Consider the following 23,134-nt stretch of genomic DNA (forward strand, 5'->3'; position numbering starts at 1 on the left):
TGACACCATCATTTTAACAAGTAGTTGTGACTGCCCCACTTACTTGGTCCATTGTATCAGAATCTTCCACAACATCACTGCAATTTTAACATTCCATTAGGAGGAAAGGTTAGAAAGACACTGCCATTGCTTTTTTGATAACCAAAAACCATGAAGGTAAATGTATATTGGTCTGACAGTTCTTAAACACACATGGGGCTACTTACACAAAGTGATCAATGATAGATTAAACATCAGATTGCTGAGTGATGATCTTAGACAAAGTATTGTTGTACAATGGTGTAAGAAGGGATGATGTAAGAGTAATGCTTTCTGAATCTTCTGATACAGTGTATACAAAAATTTAACGTTGCTTGCCACTGACTATCTATCTATCTATCTATCTGCCATCAATTTATCATCAATTTATCATCTATCTAAATAACATTTCCATAATTCTCACTTTATTCCTAAGTAAACTAAAGTAGTCTTATCTTATATTGTCACTTTTTTTAGACAGTATGAATTAAATTTTCACCATGTGTACTAACACAGCAACCATTCAGAAGGTAGCATTTAGGCTGATGCCACACCAGGCGTAGGGCTGATTTTTTCGGCAAGCGGAAAAACGCTTGCCGAAAATTCAGCCCTACGCCTGCTACTTGTGCCTGCACCCGAATGAATGGGATACGCTCGGGTGCAGGCACATGTAGCCGATATACGCACGAAAACGCGAGAGAATGCAAAGTCTCGCGTTTTCGTGCGTATATCGGCTACATGTGCCTGCACCCGAGCGTATCCCATTCATTCGGGTGCAGGCACAAGTAGCAGGCGTAGGGCTGAATTTTCGGCAAGCGTTTTTCCGCTTGCCGAAAAAATCAGCCCTACGCCTGGTGTGGCATCAGCCTTACAATACAACTCACCTTGGTGGGTCCCATACACATGATAAGCTGCTGATTGAAGGCAGCTGTTATCAGCCAGCTTTACAAAGCATTACAAAGTAACATCATTACCAAGTCAGAAGATTTCCAAACCAACATCTATAAATTAAGTCTAGAAATATCTGGGCTTTGCTTCATCCCCAGTTCTAAAGCTGACCATACACTTTGATATCAACTTGTTTGGCAGGGTTGCCAAATGAGAGGATGTCTGCCATCAACGCACTAGGCCAAACAGGGCTCAGGTGGCAACAACTGGAAGAAGTGCTGGAAAAATACTGCATCAACTTGTCACTGCGGCCCTTGCTCTATGAAATATTAAAATCTGCCCAATAGATATCTGATAGATTTTCAGGCCAATATCGATTAGTCAGGCCTTCAGAAGGCCCCGATAATAGTGGCCACATTAAATTTGCACCATATGGGGTTTACCTTGATGTGGTATGGTGGCTTGACTTTTATATGACCATGTCCTATTTTTTAAAATATATGCACTTTATCAGATACTAAATTACTAGTATGTGAAACAGGGGACCAGGAAATGTGCATTGATCAATCACTTTTCTTTACTATACTTGTAGGTAATTTGGCGAGATCAGTTGCACTTCCATTGTATTTATATTTTATCTCTGAGTGCTCCCATAACCCCAACTTTGTGCTTAAAATTAAAGTTAAAAAACTGTTTCAGCAGTCTGAAGAAAATAGGTGATTCTGCAAAAGCGGATGGAGATTTTTTTTGTGTAAAAATTTTAAGTATCTTTATGCAATGACAGTCAACAAGTTATATATAAATATTAATAAAAATCAGTGGCTTACTAACAGGCTGGTGGCTGGTGGAATCAACTTGCTTTTCACTTCAACAAAAAAGGGATAAGTATTTCTTATTAACTATATTCCAAATCTTTGTTTTTTTTTAACTGTTGGGTTTAATATTTTCAAAAGTATTTGCTGTATTTGGTGATAATTTACAAAGTTTGGTGAACTATAGGCATTTTTGTTTTTAAACATGTTGGAATAAAGTTCGAGTTTTAACTGATCCCTTCGAGTCCGGAATGCTTGTCGTCCTTTTTCAAAGTTCAGAGATATCTCCCTTCAGCTGCGGGTTCAGGGCTTCAAGCACCCGGACCACTACGGAACTCTGGTGAGCACCTGTTGATTTCTTTGCCTCTGAACCACCTGCCAATTATATCCAGATCTTAAGCGACTGACTTTATACACCCGAGTTAGACTAACTACTTGGTATTTATTTTACTTTTACTTCATTAAACTGGTGGACAGATTATGTCCAGCGGCCAGGTTGTGCTTACTTGTTGCTAATTTGGCCAGCTGTTTGTTTATGTACCCATTTAGTATATTAGCTATATTTAATTATCTTTTGAGTTTACTTTATTTTTCGGTTAATTCAACATAAGTCCACCCTCTTAGAGCGTTTACATTTTTGTATATTGGTGAACTATAAGGCTTACAGCAGGTTTGCCAGAAGTTACATTCCTTTGTAATTACCCTCAGTTTGAGGTGGGTGGGGTTTGATTAGTTCACCTGGACAGACTGTATAAATAGACCTACTGGCACTCCAGTGGAGCTTGCTCTGGTGGTGCTTGCTCTTGAAGTGGGGGCTCTGTAAGTGGAGTTATAAACACAGGAGTTACAAACTAAGGGAGTTTAAAACAAGGTACTAAGTTTGCATTTATTTCAAGTCTTTTCACCTATTTCTGTTTAACTGTTTCTGTAACTGGGAGAATGAGTGGCAGCAACATTGAAGGTTTGACACAGTGCACAGTCTGCCACATGTATGCAGTTGTGGAACAACAGTACCTCTGTTGTGGTTGTGAGCCCTAGAGGAACAACTTGCAACACTGCGTTCGATTGACAATCTTGAGAGAAGTCTCTTGCTTACTGAGCAAGATCTAGCGGGTCAGAGGGAGGCTGCACCAGGGTTTGCGCATCCCAACAGATTTGCCAGATTGTGTGAAGAAGATGGGAGTGTGAACTCTGGTCTGGCGGTTCTAGATGAGGCTGATCTCTCTAACAGCCAGGAGACCAGTTTCTCTAGTACTGGTGGGGAGGAGAGCAGAGCTAGGCCTAAACAGATGGTAGTTACAGGGGATTCGATCATTAGGAAAGTGGACAGGGTAATCTGTCAAGCGGATCGCTTCAACCGAACAGTTTGCTGTCTTCCTGGTGCCAGGGTTCGGCATGTGGTTGATCGGGTTGACAAATTATTGGGAGGGGCTGGGCATGACCTGGCTGTCTTGGTACATATCGGTACTAACGACAAAATGAACGGTAAATGGAGGACCTTAAAGAGTGAGTTCAGGGATCTAGGCTCTAAGATTAGGGGGTCCTCCGATGTTGTTTTTTCAGAAATTTTGCCGGTGCCACGTGCAAGTTTAGGGAGACAGCGGGAGCTTAGGGAGCTAAATGCGTGGCTAAAGTCTTGGTGTAGGAAGGAAGGGTTTGGGTTCCTAGAGCACTGGGCTGACTTTTCTTTGGGGTACAATCTATACAGCCGTGACGGATTGCACCTCAATTGAAGGGGGTCTGCTGTGCTAAGGGAGAGAATGGTTAAGAGGCTGGAGGAGTGTTTAAACTAAACAAGGGGGGGGGCTAGAGTTTTATGGGAAAGCTAGTGTAGACGGGGCAGTGGGGCTAGCAAAGGGTTGTGGGGGAGGAGTGTGGGGCACATATAGTTTATCAGATAAGGAGCTTCTATTGTTACAAGGGAATGTAAACATCAGAGGGAGAAGTAGTAATCTCCGCTGCATGCTGGCTAATGCGCGAAGCTTGTCGGGTAAATTAGGGGAGCTGCAGGCTATTGCATGTATTGAAAATTATGATTTAATTGGTATCACTGAGACCTGATGGGATGAAAAATGCGACTGGGCCATGATTTTAAATTGTTATACACTTTTTAGGAGGGACAGAGAGATTAAAAAGGGTGGAGGGGTTTGTCTTTATAAAGTCAGATTTAAAGCCATGTAATTAAGACATTACCAATGAAAACGCTGAATCTCTTTGGGTAGAAATTTCAGTAGGGCAGAAGGTCACAAAGAAAATGATCATTGGTGTATGCTATAAACCACCCCGTATAGATGAGGAGGATGAGACCCAGCTACTGTTGCAAATGGAGGAGGCTTCGAAACTGGGTCAAGTTGTTATTATGGGGGACTTTAATTATCCGGACATTGACTGGAGTAATTAGGTGGCTAAGTCAGAAAAAGCTAGTAGGTTTGTAAATATTCTAAATGACAACTTTTTATTTCAGCGGTTCAAGAACCTACTAGGCATGACTCTATTTTAGACTTGGTAATAACTAATAACACTGAACTCATCTCTAACATTTGTGTGGGTGAGCATTTGGGGAACAGTGATCACAACATGGTCTCCTTTGAGATAATGCTGCAGAGACAGCTCTATAAGGGATTAACTAAAACGCTTGATTTTAGACGTGCAGACTTTGCCAGTATAAGGGCATCTCTGCAATGTGTCAACTGGGAAAGGCTTTTCATAGGGTTAGACACAGAAGGAAAATGGAACATCTTTAAAACATTGCTTTGCAGGTATACACAACAGTATATTCCCCTTGTAAGCAAGGAGAGGCATCGCAAAGCAAAACCTTTATGGCTGAATAAAAGTGTTAGTGTCGAGGTTGGTAAGAAAAAACGTTCAAGTTAGCTGGGACAGTGGAAACTTTCATCAGGTACAAGGAAGCAAATAAAGCATGCAAAAAAGCTATCAGGCAAGCTTAAATAGAGATGGAAAGGGATATTGCAGCTAGGAGTAAAATAATCCAAAATTATTTTTTAATTATGTGAATAGTAAAAAAATGAAGCAAAAAGGGGTGGGAAGTTAGTTGATGAGAACGGGGAAAAAGCAGAAATTTTGAATTCTTATTTTTCATCTGTCTATACATCTGAGGAGCCAGGTAATGAAGGCTTCCCTTTTAATATGCCCAGTTCTAGTAATTTAGCTACTGACGCATGGGTCACTCAGGAGGAAAATCAAGAGACTTGAACATTTAAAGGTAAACAAAGGTCAAGGGTATTAAATGAGCTGAGCACTGTGATTGCCAAGCCTCTTGACTTAATTTTTCAGGATTCATTGAGGCCTGGCTTGGTGCCGAGAGACTGGCGAATTGGTGCCGTTATTTAAAAAGGGATCCCGTTCTCAGCCTGAAAACTATAGGCCTGTTAGTCTGACGTCAGTAGTAGGAAAGATTTTGGAAGGGGTAATTAGGGATAGGTTACTTGAATACATTGCAGTTCACAATACTATAAGTTTGTGCCAGCATGGTTTTATGCGTAACAGATCTTGCCAGACTAATTTAGTCGCCTTTTATGAGGAGGTGAGCAGGAACCTTGATGCTGGAATGGCCGTTGATGTCATCTACTTGGACTTGGAAGGTTAATGATCAAATTGAGGAATATTGGCCTAGAACAGGGGTGGGCAAAGTTTTTGGCTCGGGGGCCACATTTACTCACAGGCGGGCCAGGCCGGGCCAACGTCCTCCCCCCAGCTCCCCCCCCACCAGCATCCTCCATCTCTCCGACCTGCAGCTCCCTCCATCGTTCCGCTGCATCTGTTCCCCGGCTCCCCGCTGCATCCTTTTTTATGGTTGCGCCCCCTGTGCACGAGCACGCCTGAAGCGCAACCAATCAGGGCCCAGAAATTATTTAAAGGGACCCGGAGTCGGCGGGCCGGATTAAAAAGGCCAACGGGCCGGATGTGGCCCGCGGGCCGTAGTTTGCCCACCCCTGGCCTAGAACATAATATTTGTAATTGAGAACTGGCTAAAAGACAGATTACAAAGAGTGGTGGTAAATGGAACATTTTCTAATTGGACCTGTGTGGTTAGTGGAGTACCGCAGGGGTCAGTCCTTGGTCCTTTGCTTTTTAACTTGTTTATTAATGACCTGGAGGTGGGCATAGAGAGTACTGTATCTATTTTTGCTGATGACACTAAATTGTGCAAAACTATAAGGTCCATGCAGGATGCTGCCACTTTGCAGAGTGATTTGACAAAATTCTAGACATTAGAGGGGATTATAGGCAGATTGGGGATGTTCTTTTTTCCCATAAAAACAATCAACGCACCAGAGGCCACCCCTTTAGATTAGAGGAACGGAGCTTCCATTTGAAGCAGCGTAGCTGGTTTTTCACGGTGAGGGCAGTGAGGTTGTGGAATGCCCTTCCTAGTGATGTGGTAATGGCAGATTCTGTTAATGCCTTTAAGAGGGGCCTGGATGAGTTCTTGAACAATCAGAATATCCAAGGCTATTGTGATACTAATATCTACAGTTAGTACTATTGGTTGTATATATAGTTTATGTATGTGAGTGTATAGATTGGTAGGTGTGGATTGTGTGTGCTGGGTTTACTTGGATGGGTTGAACTTGATGGACACTGGTCTCTTTTCAACCCTATGTAACTATGTAACTATGTAAAATTGGAAAACTGGGCAGCAAATTGGAAAATGGGGTTCAATGTTGACAAGTGCAAAGTTATGCACTTTGGTAGAAATAATACAAACGCAAACTGTCTACTGAATGGTAGTGTGTTGGGGGTATCCTTAATGGAGAAGGATCTAGGGGTTTTTGTAGATAACAAGTTGTCTAATTCAAGGCAGTGTCATTCTGTGGCTACTAAAGCAAATAAAGTGCTGTCTTGTATAAAAAAGGGCATTGACTCAAGAGATGAAAACATAATTTTCCCTCTTTATAGGTCCCTGGTAATGCCTCACCTTAAGTATGTAGTGCAGTTTTGGGCTCCAGTCCTTAAGAAGGATATTAATGAGCTGGAGAGAGTGCAGAGACATGCAACTAAACTGGTAAAGGGGATGGAAGATTTAAGCTATGAGGTTAGACTGTCGAGGCTGGGGTTGTTTTCTCTGGAAAAAAGGCGCTTGCGAGGGGACATGATTACTCTGTACAAGTACATTAGAGGGGATTATAGGCAGATAGGGGATGTTCTTTTTTCCCATAAAAATGATCAACGCACCAGAGGTCACCCCATTAGATTAGAGGAACGGAGCTTCCATTTGAAGCAGTGTAGGTGGTTTTTCACGGTGAGGGCAGTGAGGCTGTGGAATGCCCTTCCTAGTGATGTTGTAATGGCAGATTCTGTTAATGCCTTTAAGAGGGGCCTGGATGAGTTTTTGAACAAGCAGAATATCCAAGGCTATTGTGATACTAATATCTAATATGCCAGGCAGCAGCTGCAAGGGCAAACAAGGTTTTGAGCTGTATTAAAAGGGGTATAGATTCACGGGAGGAGGGGGTTATTCTTCCCCTTTACAGAGCGCTGGTAAGGCCCCATCTAGAATATGCTGTTCAGTTTTGGTCTCCAGTGCTCAAACGGGACATTACTGAGTTAGAGAGGATCCAGAGAAGGGCAACTAAGCTGGTAAAGGGTATGGAAAGTCTCAGTTATGAAGAAAGACTGGCCAAGTTGGGTCTGTTTACACTGGAGAAGAGGCGCTTAAGAGGTGACATGATAACTATGTATAAATATATAAAGGGATCATATAATAACCTTTCTAATGTTTTATTTACCAGTAGGTCCTTCCAACGGACACGAGGGCACCCACTCCGTTTAGAAGAAGGGAGGTTCCATTTAAACATTCGGAAAGGATTTTTTACAGTGAGAGCTGTGAGGTTCTGGAATTCCCTCCCCGAATCAGTCGTGCTGGCTGATACATTATATAACTTTAAGAAGGGGCTGGATGGATTCTTAGCAAGTGAGGGAATACAGGGTTATGGGAGATAGCTCTTAGTACTAGTTGATCCAGGGACTGGCCCGATTGCCATCTTGGAGTCAGGAAGGAATTTTTTCCCCTCTGTGGCAAATTAGAGAGGCTTCAGATGGGGTTTTTTGCCTTCCTCTGGATCAACTAGTAGTTAGGCAGGTTATATATAGGCATTATGGTTGAACTTGATGGACGTATGTCTTTTTTCAACCCAACTTACTATGTTACTATGTTACTATGTTACTATCTACAGTTAGTATTAGTGGTTGTATATATAGTTATGTATGTGAGTATATAGATTCTCAGTCGGAACACCATGACGATGCACCATGAACTGGCCTACAAACCTGTCTGAGCAATGGCACATACCTATTAACTGATATCTTCCAGCCAGCATACACATACCAAAATCGTAGTAAACATGATTTTAGCAGTATACGTATAACCAGTTTATGGCAGGGTGTGATGACTGAATTTCCCTAATAGAGATGCAGAATATTCTACCAGCAATGGGTACCTTCAGAGGAGGGTTGGACATATATTTAGCACAATGGGTTTAAGGACATTATGCTCTGTTGGAATGTTGATTCACAGAAAAAGCTGATTAGCAACATGGGATCAGGAAGGAACTGTGTCCCTTTCCACTTCCATTTTTCTCTCTCTCTCCTCTAAGGGATATATTGGTGGAAGAATAGTTAAACCTGACTGGACCTTTCGTTCTGATCTAACAACTGTACAACTAAGAGCAATTAACAATCATTACAATAAGTTAAAAATTTAGCTATTCATGTGCTAATTCTTACTAAGCACTACTAAATGTTAGTATTTAGCACACAAAGGGGCTGATTTACTTACCCACGAACGGGTTGAATGGAGTCCGATTGCGTTTTTTTCGTAATGATCGGTACTTTGCGATTTTTCCGTATGTTTTGCGATTTTTTCGGATTCTTTACGAATTTTTCGGATCCAATACGATTTTTGCGTAAAAACGCGAGTTTTCCTATCCATTACGAAAGTTGCGTAAAAAGTTGCGCATTTTGCGTAGCGTTAAAACTTACGCGAAAAATGCGCAACTTTTCGCGTAAGTTTTAACGCTACGCAAAATGCGCAACTTTTTACGCAACTTTCGTAATGGATACGAAAAACTCGCGTTTTTACGCAAAAATCGTATTGGATCCGAAAAATTCGTACAGAATCTGAAAAAATCGCAAAACATACGAAAAAGTCGCAAAATATTCGTTTTCAAGTCGGAACTTTTCCAATTCGGGTCGGATTCGTGGGTTAGTAAATCAGCCCCAAAGAGTATTACTGCATAATTGCAACTTCCAGGTTGTTATGTATTATTAGACACAACCCTTCCTCTGTTTGTTTTCCTACTTTGCTTGCAGTTGAACATTATATTTAAGCTTGTCATTTGTATGTACATGCATGATTCCTATCTCAGCGTAGCTCCATATATTTTATTAGCTGTGTATATAAAGCAATCACCACGTAACAGATGTTCTTAGAATGATCTATATTGTTTATTAGGTTGTGTTTATATGTCTGCAGTAAGTAATTAGGTCAACTACTCATTTCCAGCAATAGTTTATACACAATGATTTTCTGAGTTCTTGAGTTGGTGTAAGATGACATTGTTATTATGCGCAGGATATTAGAGACAAATTAACCTTCTGCGTTTCCTCTAATTCTGACTTATTTCTTCTTAGGTTGAGCAACTGAAGTCATTAAGCTCAACAAAACTTTATACGAGAAGGAAAAGTAAAAACTAAGTAAGCTTTACCAGAAAGGTCTGAATACAGCCATAAGCACTCACAGAAACGCTTCACTGAGTTCTCTGTCAAAAGAAACATGAATTGTTGTCTCTTTGTTTTGCTGTGCCAGAGACACGCAGCTCTCTTCTCTCCTGTTCCCCCCTCCATCAAGAACTCCCCCCTCCCTTAGGAATGTGTGATCTGAGCCAATTAGCAGGAAGCTGACTCATAGGGGCACATTCATGAAAAACTTGAGTTCGAATCCCGAATGGGACAAATTCGGATTGTATACGAAAATTTCTGAAGATCGCAAATATCACAAAAATGCTTACGAAAAAATCATATTAGTCATGATAATATCGTATTGGCGATCCGAAAGCTTACGAAAAAGTCGCGCAAGCGTACAAAAAAAAAAAGGCGTCAAAAAAGTTGCGCAAGACAATATGCTCTGATCGTTCAAATGAACACTTTGAGCGTTCGTGTCTTAATAAATCTGCCCCTAAGTCTTACTAACTGAGCATGGACACCGGTCTTGGTCTCGGTGCAGGAGCGAGGCATTATGGAACTTTCTTTACAGAGCTCAGCGGTTTTTTTTTCTATGAGGCTTCTGATCATCTGAACAAAAGAAATATGGGGAGACTTAAGGGCACTATTGACAGAACTGAAGGTATGCCTGCAGCTTGAGATTAACTTTTTATTAGCCTTTCCTTCTCCTTTAATATAAATGTGTTTATGGGTTTTTTTTTTCTGTAGCACTCGCACTGAAATATACATTTTTTTATCAGGGGCAAGGGCATAAGGAGCACATTACATTTCCTGGCCCCTACAGCTTGCTAACTCTTCCTTTAGTAGCAGATCTTCATTCACATTACAAGCAAATCTGTTATTTAACTAGAGCAATTCTAACTCAGCAAGCCAGGGAACAATATGTTATTGTTAAATTATAATGTAAAAGCAAGAATTTAACTATAAGAATTCTAATGTTTTTACGATTTTAATTTTTCCATTAAAGAGATACTGACGTGTGAAATAAAGCTGTCTTTTAAATATATCATAACATTGTCTTTGAATGATCTTTATAATTTTGCCATAAACATACTTCCTGATGCTTTTATATAACCTATCTGATCCCCATGTCCCTCTATAAGGGGGCTGCCATATTTTGCAGCAGTAGTTTGTTTGCATTAGAAGCTATAAATGACAGGCTGAGAAGGGACAGTCAGGTTTAGGAACTTCAAGTAACAATTAGTTACAAAAGTGAAAAATGGTTAACATGACCTATAGGTAACTTTTTCTGTACATTAATATTTTCAAAAGTAGTTTCTTCTTGTCAGTATTGAACAAATTGTAAAACTTTTGTAATAGTATATTGACATTCCTTTAATATTTGACCATTGTTTCTCATGGTAAAACAGCTGTAGAATGGTTTAGGCACAAGTGGCATGGACTGGTAAAAGAGCAGCAGGGCTACTGGTAGAATTATAAAGACCTGCATCCTTGTGGCACCTAGCAGCTCAAAGTAACTCCATTGCAGGCTATGCTTTGTCTACACGGTGGAGCTTTGCCTGCTCTGGCTACACAAGTGTGGGACCAAATTGGGATAACTGGACAAAGTTTTAATCTGACGCACCAACACAAAATTCTGGAAGTAAGCCCAAAAAAGATCAGTGCAGTTCTTCAAAGAATCATGCTTTATTTATGTTTTAGAAAATTCAGAGATACTCTATAAATCTATTTAGAAAAACTGTAATCATTCCATTCCCCAGAGCTTATCAATGACCACCAGTACATTTATTTTAACACCAGCCAAATCAGCGTCATGGTGTTTGTGCGCAATATGCCAAGACAAATTTGATACTGGCAGACAAAAATCAGCAAGTTGTCAAAAAAGAAAAAATCCGGAAGAATTTTCCTAACAGACTGTGATTTGTTCATCCAACAACACAATTCTCCATGGTATTGATTCATAAGATTACTTCTAAAAAATTTAAGCCTGTCCCTGTTGTTTATTATTTCTGGCAACAGAGAAGAAAACTGAAGAAGCAGCACTTTCAGCATCTAATAAAATAGATTATGATAACAAGACCTATTCACCACACACCAACTGAATTTCTAGCTCTTGGCTGCATGCTGGACAAGCAAGAGAACCACATTGGCTTGAAAACCTTGATCTGCCTACCTGTCTTCAATAATCATACTTTACTTACTGCCTAGTGTAATCTGGTGTTAGGTACAGGGGTACTTAAAATCTGCATACAGTAGGCAGTAAATACAGTGCAATTAAGTTGCTTTTATGTTTTATGTTTTTTGGGTGTAAACTTTTATAACTAGAACAGTAATCCCCAACCAGTGGTTCGCAAGCAACATGTGGCTTGCTAGACTGGATTTTGCTCCCAGTGGCATTAAAGAAGGTGCTTATTTTTAAATTCCTGGCAGGTCTGGTTGCATAAAAACCATGTGTACTGACAAACCTCCTGTAGGCTGCCAGCTAACATAGGGGCTACCAGATAGCCAACCACAGCCCTTATATGGCACCCCAAGAACTTGTTTTGATGTATTTGTTGCACACTGACTCTTTTTACATTTGAACATGGCTCATGGGTCAAAAAGGTTGGAAATCCCAATCTAGAAGGATCCAACAAAGACTCCTGCCTAGATCAGAATAATCAGAATCTGGCTAAAACTGTTGTAACCATAACGCCACTTCTCCCACATAATTGGGCAGCTGTTTTTGCACTTTGAACTTTGCTGTGCCCTTCTTTATAAACAATATTGTTTATTTAAAAGAGAAGGAAAGGTAAAAACTAAGTAAGCTTTATCTGAAAAGTCTATGTTCATACAGCTACAAGCACTCACACAAAAGCTGCACTGAGTCCTCTATCAAAAGAAACACAGGATTTCTTGTCTCCTTTTTTGTAAACATGTTCTTCTGTACCAGACTCCTCTCTCAGAAAAATCCTTCCCTTCCAGGGCCGGAGTCTGCACAGCTCTCTCCTCTCTCCCTTCTCCTGCTCCCCCTTCCTATAAGAATGCATAACAGTTCACTCCCCCTCCCATCAGAATGTGATCTATGATACCAGCAGCAGGAAGCTACAGACCAAGCTAACTGGGCAGCTGCTATCCTAAACAAATGGAGGGAGATTCTAGTGCTGTTTACTTTGGTATGGTAAAGCTTTCTGCAGAATAAATATAGCGTTCAAGCTTGCACTAATGTGGCTAACCTAATGGCAGTAAAATTCAAAAATGACTTTTCTTCTCCTTTAAGGAAATATGCAAACACTTTGCCAGGCCTGGATTTACAAAGTGGGCTTTGCTAGTTGAGACAGACCATGTCACTGCTCGTCTTCCCTTTTTTCTCCTTTGCAAAAACATGCACAGGTTTCACTCATTTGGCCTGGAGCTCTGGGGATTTGGTACATGGGAGATTTAAAGAGCTTCTGTGCATCTGTGGCATCCTATACCAAGCCTTTTGTTCACTTTTTCTGTGCAGCTATATACTGTATGTGCTAGTGTTTCATTTTCCAAACCAGAGTTTGAGGAGATAATTACATTTTTACTTACATTTTTTAGCACAACTTACAACTTAAAAATGTAAAACCTTCGTATGCCGTTTGGAATATAAAGTGTTTACATTATCTGTTAATTTTAATAAATCCTTTATTTAGCCAACTGGATTTGGCTCTAGGATCAAATGATTGGATCACAACATTGCAGCGAGGACTGCATCAATGAGCCAATGCTCTGACAAGATTCAAACTCAAACTGAAGGAGCCAAATTGGCAGCCATTATCTGCTCATGTATGGCCACCTTTCAGTTCTATATGGTTCTCTATCCTCTTCCTAGCAGTCTGAAGGTTAAATATTGTATCATCCCACAAAGCTAGCTAGGCACACATCAAGTAAATAAATCACTATTTGGCCTCATAAACATCTAATTAAGATAATCAATAAACAGCTAATTAGATATAGTACATAATTTTCCTATGGTTTTTTACACTTTGTACACTGCCTTTCCCTGTTATAGAATAACTGGTTCAGAGTGCAGAGAGATGTGGCTCCCCCACAAATACAACAAGCACTGTATTTATTAGGGGTGGGAAGGGTAATTTATGACCTTCAAGGCAGTGTGAAAGGCAATGAAACCTATGGCAGGAGGAAAGGACAGAGCTGGCCTGCGCCCCCTGATGCTGCAGTCTACGAACCCAACCAGGTCAAGGGAAAATAATCTTGCTAAATGAGCACTAAGGGGCATGCCCTTGTACTCTTGTATCTAGAAAGAACAAGAGATGACAGTGAAACAGACAGAGAGATACAAAGTTAGATAATAGATTACAGACAGACAGATAAGACAGTTTTATCATGTTGTTCTGTGACTAGTGCACAACAAAGCTCATTATACTGAATAAAGGCTCCTAACACACTCAGATATAACCTTAATTATTTTGCCTAGACTTCATGAGGTTTCATATATATATATATATATATATACACACACATATATATATATATATATATATATATATATATATATATATATAAAACTTTTGTTAGACTTGTTTTTCTGCCCAGCGTCAAACCAGGAATGGACACACTATTTGTTGTGTTATTAAATGTTCATGGGAATTCAAGGTTGTTTTAAACTAGAGGATTTTATTTCTGGGTGCTGAGATAAAAGTGCCTTGTCGCCTGGAGAAATATAAACATCAAAACTTATTTTGAGTTGCTAAGTGCATCCATTAACAAAATATTAGTTCACACAGCTGGATGGAAATTTGATACATGGCGCCATAGGATGATCAGAAGCTGAACCCTTTATGGAGAGAAACAGAATAGAGATAAAGGGATAAAAGGAATGAAGGAGTCGTTTGCATATGAAGAACTATATATATATATATATATATATATACAAAGGTGAATAAAAAGAAGATATTGATGTGATTCGGTGTGCTGGTCCTTTTTATAGGTATTTACATGTTTTGACCTAGCACCCACTTATTGCACCTGTTTAAAGTGCGACACACAATTTGCCTTATATATATTTTATCATTCATATTATTTATAAACTACACAAAAAATATATCTGTATCATAGTAATATATTATACAGCAATAAAAAATAAATAAAGACTTGGATAGCTGAATTACAGATTCTTTCACACAGTCTGTACAGGAAGCAAATGCATGTGGGTGCAATCCCTGCTATGCTTATAGAGAATAATGTACCTCCTAATGAAAAATATAAGGATACTAGAAGCTATTAAGGACTTTTATACAGATGATTAAACTTTTTGGTAATTTCTTGTACAAACCGGATTCCAAAAAAGTTGGGACACTAAACAAATTGTGAATAAAAACTGAATGCAATGATGTGGAGGTGCCAACTTCTAATATTTTATTCAGAATAGAACATAAATCACGGAACAAAAGTTTAAACTGAGAAAATGTACCATTTTAAGGGAAAAATATGTTGATTCAGAATTTCATGGCGTCAACAAATCCCAAAAAAGTTGGGACAAGGCCATTTTCACCACTGTGTGGCATCTCCCCTTCTTCTTACACTCAACAGACGTCTGGGGACCGAGGAGACCAGTTTCTCAAGTTTAGGAATAGGAATGCTCTCCCATTCTTGTCTAATACAGGCTTCTAACTGTTCAATCGTCTTGAGCCTTCTTTGTCGCACCTTCCTCTTTATGATGCGCCAAATGTTCTCTATAGGTGAAAGATCTGGACCGCAGACTGGCCATTTCAGTACCCGTATCCTTCTCCTACGCAGCCATGATGTTGTGATTGATGCAGAATGTGGTCTGGCATTATCCTGTTGAAAAATGCAGGGTCTTCCCTGAAAGAGATGACGTCTGGATGGGAGCATATGTTGTTCTAGAACCTGAATATATTTTTCTTCATTGATGCTGCCTTTCCAGACATGCAAGCTGCCCATGCCACACGCACTCATGCATCCCCATACCATGAGAGATGCAGGCTTCTGAACTGAGCGTTGATAACAACTTGGGTTGTCCTTGTCCTCTTTGGTCCGGATGACATGGCGTCCCAGATTTCCAAAAAGAACTTCGAATCGTGACTCGTCTGACCACAGAACAGTCTTCCATTTTGCCACACTCCATTTTAAATGATCCCTGGCCCAGTGAAAACGCCTGAGCTTGTGGATCTTGCTTAGAAATGGCTTCTTCTTTGCACTGTAAAGTTTCAGCTGGCAACGGCGGATGGCACGGTGGATTGTGTTCACTGACAATGGTTTCTGGAAGTATTCCTGAGCCCATTCTGTGATTTCCTTTACAGTAGCATTCCTGTTTGTGGTGCAGTGTCGTTTAAGGGCCCGGAGATCACGGGCATCCAGTATGGTTTTACGGCCTTGACCCTTACGCACAGAGATTGTTCCAGATTCTCTGAATTTTCGGATGATGTTATGCACAGTTGATGATGATAGATGCAAAATCTTTGCAATTTTTCGCTGGGTAACACCTTTCTGATATTGCTCCACTATCTTTCTGTGCAACATTGTGGGAATTGGTGATCCTCTACCCATCTTGGCTTCTGAGAGACACTGCCACTCTGAGAAGCTCTTTTTATACCCAATCATGTTGCCAATTGACCTAATTAGTGTTATTTGGTCTTCCAGCTCTTCGTTATGCTCAAATTTACTTTTTCCAGCCTCTTATTGCTACTTGTCCCAACTTTTTTGGGATTGTTGACACCATGAAATTCTGAATCAACATATTTTTCCCTTAAAATGGTACATTTTCTCAGTTTAAACTTTTGTTCCGTGATTTATGTTCTATTCTGAATAAAATATTAGAAGTTGGCACCTCCACATCATTGCATTCAGTTTTTATTCACAATTTGTTTAGTGTCCCAACTTTTTTGAAATCCAGTTTGTATTTTAAAATGTTCACATTCATTGTGAATCATGTTCCCAAACAGGCCAGAGGTTTATATTCAACCATTCCTTTTAAAGAAGAAGAACTATATGTAAATGTAATCTCTTACTTGAGACCCTGGGCAGGTTTTCCTGTTCATTGAAACCTGCAGTGGTCTGGGGTACTTCTGTAGGAGCTCTACATGGTAATCGTCTTCCACATATTGGATTTTTTATCTGGCTCCAGGTGCACATGTGCAGTAGACCAAAAAAAATGTAATTTTGTTTCTTAGTTTGGCTTCTTGCTCTGCTGTGTGTGTACCTGTACTGGGCAGTCCAGGAAGAAGAAGATGTTGGTGCTGGAACAGGAGCAACGGCCCAGGGTAGTAGGTAAATGATCATAATCACCAGAGGGTTCCAAAAATTTTGAAAACACCAATAATTCTAACTTTCCTTACACATACACACATAAAAAAATCCAAATAATGTAAAGAGGGAAACAAGTTGGGGTTGAAAAAAAGACTATTTGGTTTAGAAATAAAAATAAAGTAGTATATTTCAAAATAGCAGCATATTTCACCATTAAATGTATGACTTAAAATGACTAGAAAAAATAATATCTAAGCAAAGATGGGATTGGTTGCTATACAGCTACTTTATTTTTTTTAAAAAAAAGCACTGCAGGGGCACTAGTTAACTATTTCCAACAACTAGACATTACAAACCTCATTTATGGGCATGAACGAAAATATTTGTAGATTTACGCCATTTATTAAAGGACAAGGAAAGTCAAAATCAATTAAGCACACTATTCAATAGTACTACTATCGCAATGTAGAAATGCTATATTTCTGGCTTGCCTAGAGAAAGATTTACTGGCATACACTTACTACATACTACAGACTCTTTTCAGTGAACAGCGCCGCCATCTTAAATAGGGATGGCCACTTCCTTTACCTCACTGCACATGCGTCTGTCCCAGCACCCCCCCCCCGCTCGCTCCTGCACAGACAGCAACCTGCACACAGTCACCAACTACCCCCCCCCCCACTGCACATGCGTCCCAGCGGTAGCACTTCCCCCCCGCTGCACGCTCCTGCACAGACAGCAACCGGCACACAGTTACCACGCCCCCTCCCCACCGGGCCCCGCAACTGCTGGCTGAACAAACTTTCTCCGTCGCCCCCGTGCGCTCCCCTTCAACACAAGCCGACTGCGTCCTCTTGCATGCAGACAGCGCAACGCCATGGCAACTGGTGCACGCCTGCTTGTGCTGAAGGGGAGCGCGCCTGCTTGTGCTGAATAGGGTTGTTTGCGCATGCGCCGCCTACAGTCCTGGTCCTTATGTCCTTGCAGGAGCGATGCATTATGGGAATCCTCTTTACCCAGCTCAGCATTTTTTTTTCCTGTTTGGCTTCTGATCATCTGAACGATTGCAATTTGGGGAGACTTAAGGGCACTATTGAGACAACTGAAGGTATGCCTGCAGCTTGAGATTAACTCTTTGGTAGCCTTTCCTTCTACTTTAAAGGTACTTGCATATACAAACATGCACTTGTGCTAATCAAAGCCCACCTGATTTGCTCTAATGAATTGTGCCCATTAACAGTTCCCGCAGCAGATTGTACCAATAGCTGCAACAGACCAGAAGATACAATACCCTCTCTGAAAATGTGAGACACAAAATATAGTGAATCTGCAAAAAATGTGTTTGTGCAATTACTTTAGTTTCAATCAAAACTGTGTTGGAGAGCATCTACAATTACACTGATATTCTGAGGAAAACATGATTTCCACAGAGGGCACAGAAGTTGTTTTTTTAATTTTTTTTTTTTTTTGTTTTACTGTAGAGGTTTGGCTCAGATTCCAAAATCCTGCATACAACTTAATACTTTTCAAGTTGCTTTATCAGTTTACTTGGTTATGTTTCTTTGGTAGGATAATATTTACATTATACGTTTTCTGTACCAAGCTGTCAAGTACAGCAGCATGTATGGAATTAGTGTCCTTTAAAATGTGTGTCAAATAGAAAGTGTTTAATGGATTTTCATGCTTCTGATGTTAATATCAGTCAAAATCTCCCCCCTGTTACTCAGCTACTATTAGGTAACTTGGTTGAATGTAGAACCTTTTTAGTGCTTTCGAAACAGCAGAAAAATGTGACAATGACAAATCAAGTTGCATGACTTGACTTGTCCTGTCTTTTTTTTCAGACTACGCTTGCTAAAATCAATGTCAGCATTGTGTTTCCCAGCAGTTGTATCCAGAGTGATCTGTGACATCATTTCTTGTAGTCTAATTCTAGACACATTACAGATTACATTTACCAACGTTGAATCTAGTACTTAGCCACCAAGAATGTCAGTTTGTCCATATCCCACTGCAAAGATGGAACATTGAATTAAGCCATCAGAAAACACTGAAACATTACTTAAAAAGCCCTCCCCTAAGTCACTGCAGAACAATTTAAATAAAAAGTGGGCCCAATACACAATCCAGTAGGACCCCACTGTATACACTATCCATATACAAAAACATTACCAAGACTAATAGTTTATAAAGAAGTAATTTATGCAGAACAATTCACATATATATTTATATTTGGCAAAATCCAAGTAGATCACATCACACCAAACTGCAAACAGTTTACATTGCACTTTTGGCACAGGTCTCTAAATATCAGTTGCCTCCTGTAAAAGGAGTGGTACACTGTTCCCCTGAAAAAAAAAGGAAAAAAGGAAAAACATGGCGGATTTAAACAGGCACTCAAATCACAAATTTCAAAAGTGGTACAATTCCTTTTTTAGTGCTTATTAACTCCAATGATCACAACCCCCCCCCCCCGCCACTTAAACTCATAGACTGCATGTATTAATATGTAAATACACAAATCACCATAAAGCATGCCCCCTCGTCCCCCTTCTGGGAAAAGGCAGAAGGGGGATAGTATGCTCAAGTTTATTGTTATTAAAGTTCAGCTAGCTCATTATATATATATTTTGCCCTTATACCATTTGCCTCCAAAGTTTCAGTGTCCAAAGGTTAGCTACTCTGCAGTCTACATGCTTTTAGTCTGCTGCATAGCATGTACGGGCATAATGTCCCATCCAGATCTTAGACTGTGCTGTATACCCAGCACTGAAAGTCTCAAACCCTAATACCTCCACCACACTCCTGCGATGTCAGCATCTGAAGTAAACACCTTCTGTTTCTTCACCCCCTCTTAACTTAACTCCACTCTCTCCCCTAGGTAGTCAGAAAAATCAGACGCATGTTTTGCTGTTAAGCTTCTTCCAGGCCTGGAAGAGCACACATGAATTCATTTCCGGGCCTCGAAGAAACTTCTTAATTTGTTTTACACAATCTGTCCTTCATAAAGCCATGCTGATTACTATTTGTAATGCATTATCCAGAACTTTGTCCTGAACACAAATGACTTTAACAAATTCTCAAATAACGAACCTCACTACAGATGTTAAAGGAGAACTAATACTTAACGAAAGAAGTTGGGTAAAATTTCACTGTATACATTGAAGAATAAATTGATTAAGCACAATTGTTTTTTTAGAATCCTTATTAATGAAATTATTTAAAATTTTTAATGGAACAACATTCATATCGTAAACTTCTGGGATTACTCTTTGCTTGTGAAGCAATTAGTTCCTTATATTGTATTTATGGTTTCTTACGATTGCTTCTTTACAAGACTTGTTATAGTACTTATTATGCTTTAAAACAAGCACATAACCCTTCTGACTTGTAATAGTAAATCTGCCTTATATTATCATGTTCACCATATAAATTCCCAGGTGGGGAGACCTGTCATTTTGACATGGGTTGCCACATGCACGCCTAGAAAAATCCACAAAGTCAATGCAGGATTAAGAATAGTTCGTAAAGAAGAGCTCAGCATGCTCTGCCTTCGGGTTTTTGTGTACATATACTGGACTTTAATGTAAATATTCGGCCTCAACTTAGCTGGGTCAGTGGAACAATTCTGCTTATTTTTATGTCTGGTTCACCTTTAATGGTGATAGGGGTAATTTATCACCCAATTTCAGAGGAGCAGATCCGGTATTTTTTCATTTTACGGCAAAACTCCACAGGAGATTTTGTTCAGATTTTGTGTCATCTCGTCATGTGACAGCATGCAACACCATACAACAGCATGCAACAACATGAGATTCGATCAAAATCTGATTCCCACAGCTGTAATGTAAAGTTGACTGGAGTGTTTTGTTCCTGCATCTACATCTGACAGTCAATGTTTTTCAATGAGAAAAAAAAGTCTGTTAGACACCATTAGTTTTTATCTCATCGAATGAAGATGTAATATGCAGCATTCCTTTCCAACAGGCGTGTTGTGTTGGATGGCAAATCTTTATTACATATTAGATTTTTGTATCAGTCCCATTATATTTTAACCAATGCAACTACATCCAACTTCTGGGTTTTTTCAATCCAATACTATCCTGCAATATCTCCCGTGGAGCTAAGCTCTAAATCAAACTTGTAAGTCTATCACACATTATTATGACTGCAATCACATATAATGTGATTTTGAATTCTTCCAAATGTGCTTGATTTTTGCTTGATTTTTTCTTGTACTAGGGTAAAATCCGAGTCATCTAACACAAATAAGTCACATTGTAAAGAAATATATTAAAAGCATCAAATCGTTATTACATGTTCTTCATTGTTTTCCAATCTGAACATTTCAGCTATAAACATGTCATCCAGTATATTTTGCAAGGATCTTGATCCTCCCTTGTGGAGCAGCATATCACACAGACTTCAATGATGTTACATGACTGAATTGCTCTAACATACCTGTCTATATTGTCTTTGTTTACTTTGGCTAAAAGACATGGCTTCTCCTGCCAGAAGCATTTGCTTCCAGATTCCCCACCTGTTTTTCAAGGAATCAGACACCTGTACAATGTGCCTGGAAAACTAAAAACACAATTCCTCATTCTGTAAAAAAAACTCTTTCAGCTCTGAGTAAAGAATAACAGTAGTTTGGTAAGAAACCTTACTTTAAAGACAAATACTGGCAAAGACAGTAAGATCTGTAAGTGTATTGGTCAACCATTTATGCTTGTTTTCTACTGCAAGCAAGAATCACAAAAAATTGGTTAATTTTAGTTTTTAATGTTTAGCTTATGCTTTTTAGTACTCTAAGGACAATCTGTTAAATAGACACATTGTAAAAAGCTGGTACATGAGTGCTGTCAGCTTCCAAGGCCATTGTTCCTTGGAAGCTGTGAGACAATTGGCACCGATTTTATATATCTTCACCTCTTGTATCGATTATTGATTGCTTTATATGTTACTCTGTATGTCCAATGTATGAAACCCACTTATTGTACAGCGCTGCGGAATATGTTGGCGCTTTATAAATAAATGTTAATAATAATAATAATAATATGTGCGTGAAGTAATATTGTAGGATGGAATAGAGTAATGAGTTTTAGTTAAGGGTTGGTTTCATTCATATGTATGCAGGTGATGGTACATAACATTCTGAAGTAATGTAATCTGAAGATCAAGAAACATATAAGACCGGTTAAATAATTTAATATGTGTGAGTGGCCACAGTTCATAGGTAAGTTTAGGTGCTGGAGGGCTTAAAAGAATATGTATGAAATGTAAAAATACTACTGTGGGTCTATGCCATGGCATTTTGTGCAGTTACTGTACATCTGTACATTTATGATATGAATCATTACATGTTTGTGCACATTTCAGGAAAAAATAATTTGTAATAACTTGTGTAATTAGACAAAATGTCAAATGTCATGCTGTGAATCGTTTAAATCATAGTAGATCTTTTTATAACCATTTCTAATTCTTCTTCCTGCAATTACCCAAATTTCTGTCTGTTTAAAACATAAATATTAAAAAGAAAAGGTCTTAAGAACTTGTTTTAGCCATATCAGTGCTGCAGTTCTGTCTGCCGACTGTGCAGAGTTTTGGCATGATAGGCTTTTCCTTGGGAAAACAGTGATAACAGAAATTCAGGGAAAGGTTGTGAAAATGCACAAAATCACATTTTCAAGCAGTGCAGTTTTGTACACACGCAGTTTGTTTGCTATTTATGCTATCTCAAGTGCAACAGCTGTAGCCTTAAGTCTATCTGAGCTGCAAGCTGCATTGGCCACATTCCTTGTGACTTCTCACTAGAAGTCTTGGGCTTGCAGATTTACTCTTGTTTCTTAGTGGCATGGAGCACTTTCTCAAGTTGCCCTTGCCCTTGAGACCCTTGAAAATACCATAAGAGATACAACCAATGAATAAAATCTGAAATGGCAAATGATACAGGTAAGCCTTTGACGTATGCTCATTTAAATAAACTACTGTTAGAAATATATTAAAAAGATTAAAAGAGGGTTGATAAATGCTAGTAGTATCTCAGATTATCACTAGTGATAAAGAAGGTGTATCAAAAAGCATGCCACCTACACCATCCACTGTAACAATCAGTTTATTTAGTTTGGCATGGATTCAAGTTTGGCATGGATTCAAGTTTGGCTTGGTTACTATTAGCTAATAAAGAACTAGAAGCTATCAAGAACCGTACAGCAGAGAACGGACAGATGGAATGTTATTAGATGTGGATTATATTTCCTGTCATGCACTGACCAGTTACAGGGTTGAGGTTTTTGATCATTTACATAAATTACATTATAAATTATACAAATACAATACAGTGGTAACTGTGTGACTATGAAGATTTTCAATCATCCAGTTCATGGTATATCTAGTATAAGTAAATCTAAAGCAACTGGACTTGCTGAGTAGTCATTGAAGACGTTTGACTACTTATCCGAGCAGCTTTTTCTGAC

At 39.4% G+C, this 23,134-nt stretch overlaps 1 protein-coding gene across 1 annotated transcript in view; it reads right to left on the reverse strand.

The window, feature by feature from the left end:
• Positions 1-23,134, reverse strand: part of ntn4 (netrin 4) — a 108,419-nt gene that overhangs the window by 23,862 nt on the left and 61,423 nt on the right. The window lies entirely within an intron of this gene.

Source organism: Xenopus tropicalis, chromosome 3 (genome assembly GCF_000004195.4).
Source record: "Xenopus tropicalis strain Nigerian chromosome 3, UCB_Xtro_10.0, whole genome shotgun sequence".
NCBI classification, from domain to species: Eukaryota; Metazoa; Chordata; class Amphibia; order Anura; family Pipidae; genus Xenopus; species Xenopus tropicalis.